Source organism: Solanum tuberosum, unplaced genomic scaffold (assembly GCF_000226075.1).
Source record: "Solanum tuberosum cultivar DM 1-3 516 R44 unplaced genomic scaffold, SolTub_3.0 scf00135, whole genome shotgun sequence".
NCBI classification, from domain to species: Eukaryota; Viridiplantae; Streptophyta; class Magnoliopsida; order Solanales; family Solanaceae; genus Solanum; species Solanum tuberosum.
Window position 1 is genome coordinate 1,247,985 of NW_006239059.1, and position 7,633 is coordinate 1,255,617.

The window sequence follows — 7,633 nt, forward strand, 5'->3', positions numbered from 1 at the left end:
TACCATCCCCCCACCCCACCCACCACCCAAACAACCCTCACCCCTAAAAAAATTTAAGTTTGTTTTTAAAAAATATTTTCAATTTCAAAAATTATTTTCTACCCTAGTAAAAATAAAAGATATTTCTCAAAAAAAAAAAATCATTCATAAATCAAACACTAAAAATCTTTTCCGGAAAATATTTTCTACTCACCAACCAAACATGAGAAAATAAGTCAAAAATCAACTTGTTTTCCAGGAAAACATTTTCTAGGAAAACATTTTCCTTTCTACCAAACACACCCATAATATGTAACTATTCTTTTGCACATAAATATCTTTGTTTATTGTATCACACTAAATGCATAACTGAAAATTGCAAGTGAGAACGGGAATAATTGGAATAATTGATACATTTTTTTTGGAAATATTTCAAACATACCTAATCAAATATAATAATCATAACATCCTATAATAAAACTGATGATTATCTTTCTAGATTGAGTTTGGTTTATTGGGGAGAAAATATGATTCTATCGTGTTCTAATATTGCTTTTCTTTTATCATGTCATGTTATAGATCCTATACTTTACTAATAAATCGATTTCGAACACATTCAATTAAAACGTGAAAATAATATATACCACACAAAAATCAATAATCAAACTAATCTCCTTTTTATATTACAATTAACTTATGAAAATGTTGTTTCTATTCTGATTAATTTTTGAAAGTGAAAGAAATGCAATGAAGCTTCAATATATTACTTTCAAATATTTGACATAATAGTTAAATCACAAATTTCATTTTTATAAAATAGAAGCTACAAATAAAGTATATATTCACTTATTATAGTTGATTCAGACTTCTTTTCGATACTATTAAATTGTATAAATAAATTGACACAATGTGTTGACATAATAAAAAATGATCAAATAGAAAAAAAAAACATCTTTCTTTATTTGGATTGAATGTCACCCATGTTAAGGAGCAATGTACGGACCTTTCAATCCAATTCTTATCATTATTTTATTTTTATCAGACTATGTTATATACTATATAATATTTAATCAAAAAGTTAATTAATATTTAACTAAAAAAGTTACTCAATATTTCACTAAAAAAGTTATTTAATATTTAACTAAAAAAGTTATTTCAATGAGATCAAAATTTTGCATAAGAAATAGTCATATCTCAATTCATCATTCTAATCCACTTTTGAACATGGAAGAAATGAAATAAAAAGTTTACTTTCAGTTCTTTGACATATACAATTAGCTTACAAATTTCAGTATAAACAATATAAATTACATCAAAATTTAGTTTTTAACATCTAGATCTGCCAAGTACGTTTGCTTACAGCCGAGATATGACAAAAGTCAGAATTATAATGATATGTACAAAAATTTATTAAGTTACTTCTACGTATGGCTTTATTGGTACACTGTAATAAAAGGTGTAACATATTTTTTCTCAAAATAATAATTAAGATTATTTATATCTTATAAAAAATTAGAAATAAAAATTATTCTTTATGTAACAAATAATACACAATTCAATGCAACACCAACAACTGCAATGCAAATCAATTCCATACATGATGAAGTAGACATACTTTATCATTAACAAATGAAAAAAACTCACAATTTCAAAAAGAATCTTAATTGAAACTCTGATAAGTCAATTGAAGAAGAAGAAATTCTTACGAGAAATTACAAGAATCAATAAAACAAACAAATTTCTTTATTACAAATGAAATAATACCTGATATAGACTACGAAAGAAAATCAACCGCTTTAAGATTAGAATTTACTAAAAAGAAATTATAATTTTAGAAGTTACAAGTATATGTAGTAATATATTGGATTGGAAGGTCAAAAGTTTGAGTTTAAAATAATAATAATGAAGAGCCGGATCTCTTAAAGAAAAATGCCATAAAGGTGTTTACTTTGTTAGTTGCATTTTGTGAATGCAAATGAACGGAAGTAGGTCGGGAAATTTTTTTAAAGAAAAATGTCAAGAATTTAAGAAAAAAAGATGAAAGATATTTTTTAATGGAAAAAGTTAGCAAAGGGTATTTTCGTAATCTACTTTAAACATCAAACATTTCCACTTATAATAATATATGATGATATTTCAGATAAGTACTTTTAGCTAGGGGTGTACAAAATCGAATCGGAAATTGATTCAAACAGCAAACCGAGTCAAACAAAAAAAACCCGATTAATGATTTGGTTTGACTTGGTTTGGTATTGGAAAATAAATCCGACTATACTTGAGTTGATTTGGTTTTAACTAAAAAAAGTCAACCCAAGACCAAACTAATCCGACTTTATATATATAAATTTTAAAATTTATTTTATACATAAAAGTATTTACTTTGATGTAATTTCTAAATATTACTTATACGTTTTCATAATTTTATCTTTTAACATATTTTTTCAATTTTTTTGAAATTTAAATTTTGAATTGTTCAATAAAGATTATAGTCCATAGAGGATCTGACCAGTGACCGGAGCAACCATGGGAAGGGTTTAGGTCCTTTTTAATTTGCATGTAGAGAGAATGAGAGTGTTTTAATTATAACTATATTTATTTTTACTATGGATTATGATAAGATGTACTAGTCCACCGTGCTTTAAAGGACTGGGTTGATATTATCTTAGGAATGCGATAGAAGAGACCTAACAGTAAAGTAAAGACAACATAGAGTTTTACGTCTCCTTAGCTTGCTAAAGGAAGAAAAACCACGACTTGTCTCTAAAGATTTTTCAATTGTTTTCACTATTTTCAAGCAACAAGTGAATACAGACTCCAAGTGCACATACAGAGATCAAACTCTTGATCTCACAATCCTGTAATAACTCAAGAGCCAAAGTAATACCTCTATTGCCCACTATGTTAGCTAGCTCTAGTCAACATAGACTTCAACAATACATCACACAACTAACTCTAGCTATGTTCATCATCTACACAAAATGATTGAGGACACGATCTAAGTTCTTTTCACTACTAAAAAACTGCTTAAAAAGGATGGACTGAAAAGCGACGGACGGCGTCGCTCCAAAAAGTGACGCATTTTGCAACATTGTCCGTCGCTTTTTAATAAAAATAATTATTTTTAAAATTATTTTACAAAAAGCGACGGACGGCATCTCTTAATTCGTCGCTTTTTATTAAAAATAATTATATATAAATTAAAAATTAACGACGCTGTCCGTCGCTTTTTATTTATTTTATTTTATTAATATTTTTTTTATAGCGACGAACGGCATCTTTATGTCCGTCGCTTATTGGTCAAAATATATGGTCAACTATTTTTAAAAAGCGACGGACAGTGTCTCTTAGACCGTCGCTTTTTTGGTCAAAATGATGGTCAACTATATTTAAAAAAAGTGACGGACTTAGAGACGCTATCCGTCGCTTTTTATTAAATATTTGAAAGATAGAAACTATTTTCTTATTTTCATCTCTCTCTTCACTCTTATTCTCTCCCTTCTCTCTATATTGATCCCGTCGCCGTCGCCGTCCTTCCCCGTCGCCGTCGCCGGTCGGCGTCCTCTCCCTGTGCTTCCCTTCCCCGTCGCCTGTTTTATTTAAAAATAGATTTTTGACTGGTTTAGAGTCGCCACTTAATTTTTAAGAAAAATCAAGAAAACTATTCGTTTTCACAAGACTAAAACAGGAATCTAGTGAAAAACTTGAAAGGGTTCGAGGTTCTTATTAACATTCTAGGAAGGTTTTTAAAAGCACCTAGAATGTCCACTAATGTGGTTATCCAACGATTAACTTATTTGGCTAAAATAATTTTAACTTAACTCGACTTGCAAAATTGAACTATTTTATAGTTGAAACTATTTTAAAGGGGAAAAAGGGAAATATTGGGATACTACCTGAGTGAAATGTTTTTTTGTTTTTTGTAAACTTGTTTATTTATTTGTTTTTTTAGTCAAGTAAAAGATGAATAATTTAGTTAAGTTAACTAATTAATTAAAATGGGTGTCTTTTGGGGATTTAAATTCTTTTAAAACCTTAAGATTAATAGCAAATAATAACGAGTAAACAGATATAATAAAACAAAGAGAGAAAGGAACTTGGGCCCCAATCCGGTTTTTCTGTCCGCCTGGGTCGGTATTTGGGCCTGGTTTCAGTTTTGGGTCTTTGGCCCATTTGCACCTGTCCTAAGATAAACTAATTTTCTGCGAGGGTTTAGTCCCACTTCTTGCATTTTGGTACCTGTCCTAATAACTAACACATAATAATGATAATAGAAGTAAAGGGTCTTAGGCCCAAACATAACAAAATACAACTTAATGGGCCTTTCGACCCAATCTTTTGATTTCTCGATCTGTTGCTTCTTCCAACTTCGGGACCTGTTCATCGATTTTAGTGGATGGTTGACTCGAAAAAGGACACGGTTTGAGCCTCATTGGCTCAAAAGAAAAGAAATGCACGGGAAGAGCCGGAGTCCGATAGACCCATTCGGTGGGTTGTACCCAAAATAAATAAAGAAGTGGAATTAGAATATTTATTCAGGTAACTCGGAAAGAAAATAAATAATTCAACATTTTAGAATGAACCACCATGAACTAACATAAATTAAGTTAAAAGCTAGCAAGATTATTTTGACATTCAAACCAAGAAACAGTAAAGAATGCGACACATTCATGGCAACCAATAAAACATTTTCAGCCTTTGAAAAATTGTTAAGATATGGCAACAGGGATAGGAAACATTTTTGACAAGAAACTTAGCATAAATTTTAATATTGATGCACACGCTTAAGAAAAGAAAGCAAGATATTATTTGGATATGAGTCAATCCACTAAAGTTTCATCAAAATTCCGACATAATGGTCAAAATTAACCCACAATAAATACACATTTATGTAAGAAAATGTTGCCACCAAAATAAATAAAAGGAGACATGCTCACTGCTAACTCCATTTTAAAGGGGTTGGTCATTATATTAATTTAAAGAAAGAACTTGCAAATAGTGTTAAAACTTGAAAACACACATTTCATGCAAATGGGTTATAACTCAACATTACGAAATGATTTTTTTTATACATACCTATCAAATTATAAAATAAGATGCCCACCAAATTTTAGAGATAGATGTAGAGATGTGATACATATATATATATACATACACACACATATATATATATATATAATATATATTTATATATATATGTATATATGTGTATGTGTATATATATATATATATACATAAAAGAACAAAATCCAATGAACTGCCAGGAACATAAATCCACAAAGGGACATAGGCCTACTATATTGATAGATTTTAAAAATCCTCACGCTTAAATGAAAACGAAGACAGAAAAAGAAAAAAAAAGAAAAATACGACACACGACTAATTATTGCTAAAATTAAACGAGCTCGAAACAATAGAGGGGCAATAAAACTTAGATTAATATGTTGTTAATCCCCTGTTTTAAACCGAGTTTCAACACAAAATCTAACAATACAATCAACTAACATATTGATTATGGGGAAGGAAAATAAAATCTACATCCCAATAGAGCTACCAGGTAAAATATCAAAACGAGTAGTGACAAATGTGACATACAAACCCGATACAGTAGCAAATACGACACACGGACTGGGAATGGTTGCGTCTTAATTCATTCCTTCAGTCAACTTGAGGTGAAGGGAGGAAGGGTATCGTGTCGAATATTAAGCAATAAGACGTATTCATCGATATTCAAGAGACAAGACCGGGAAGGGGGACAGCAAACAAGACTTCGAACAAGGAAAAGAACAATGCCAACGATGAATACGAAACCACCAAGAATATAAACCTCATGTTAAAACAATATCAAACCAATGACAACTAATCAGCGAACAACCAACAGGATAATGATTTTCCAACATTAGCAAAACAAAATAGACAACAAGATGAAGAGAAAAGCTATCGGAGGACAAGTGTTACCTTTTCGGGGGCAACGAACTAGGATGCGAGACGAGCTTGTCAGGATGCTTCCACCACACAAACTCGAAGACGGACAGCCAAGAAATTTGAGCAAGGATATCAAACCCAAAACACAAAAATGAGTACCTCCTCCGTTTTCCTTGTAGTGTATTTAGTAGATATTAGTTATTTGTTTTTTTTTTTTTTTTTTGATGCCCTTGGTTAAAAAATTTCCCAACCAAAACCAAAAAAATTCCCCTGAAAACAAGTTCCAAACGTTCATATTTATAGGTGGATTTTCTAGGGTTAACGACTTGAGCGGGAAATACACTTGAATTTGGTCAAAATGATATTTCAAATTCGAACGTTTGAAGCTTTGCCAGGTTCCACGTGAATGAGAAGTTAGTAGCACAAAAATGGAAGAACAAACTCTGTCCATGAATGACAAAGCTTGGAGTCATTCTCAAAATAGAAGAGAGGAGAAAAGGGTGTGGTTGGTGAGTTTAGTTAATGGGCTGCTGTGATTGAATGGAAATGATGGAAATGGGCTGAGAATGGGTATTGGGCTGTTGGATTGGAATCTGTCTATGGTTAAAGTTGGATAATTTGGATTGGAGGAATTGGGTTCAAAATTGGGTAGAACAAAAATGGCTAAGTAGATTATAATTGCAATCATATAAAATTTAAAACATAACCGACTTGAATTGATTTAGTGAATCTGGCTAGAATCTAAATACGATGAATTAAGATTGATTAATTAACGAGCTTCTTAATCTTAACGAAATAAAATAATTAGCTTAATTATAAAATACTTAATTTAAACACGAACTAATTAATTCAAAAAAATAAAATAAATCGTAGTTATGATTTAAATTAAACTAAATTGGTAAAACACTTAGCTAAAAGAAATAAAAAATCTTTTGATATGATTTTCAAATATTTATAAAATATACTAATTAGACACATAATTATATAATAATTAACTTAATTATAAACTAACTACTTAAACTCAAAAATTGTAAACTATTAGATGACTAAACAAACTAACCAAATATCTAATTAACAAAATCTTTTTGAGTACGATTTTCCAATATTTATAAAATACACTAATTATATACATAATTATATAAAGACATATTATTATTTAAAAATTATGACAAGTGACAAACTATTTGAAACAACTTGCAAATTATGCTATTATATTTTATTTATTTATTTTTCGAAATTTCTAAAATTAATTACTTTAAAACGTTTGAAAATTAAGAAGCTCGAAATTAATTATTATCAGGGAGGGTCAAAATTGGGTGTCAACATCGCCTGTCGCCGTCCACCTTCGCCGGTCGCCGTCACTGGTCTCTCCTTGTTAAGGTTAGGGTTAAATTTTAGTGTTTATTTTCAATTGTAGTGATTATAATTGATTGTTTGTTAGTATATTATTGTTTTTGTTTGTTGGGTTGTGTTATTCAATTGTTAATTTGATTTGATTATTGTTAGTTAGGTATAGATAATTGAAGATTTTTATTTTAGGGTTTTTTTTAAAAAAATTTGGGCATTTTTAAATTGGGCATTGTTAGTTAGTGAAGAATTAGCATTTTTGTACTTTAGGACTAGTTTAAACTTGAGAATATGTAATTTGAGGTTGAATTGGGATGTTTTTGGATTTGATTTTAGGACTAGTTAGTAAAGTGTTAATTTGAAGTTAGAAATTAGTAATTGAAGT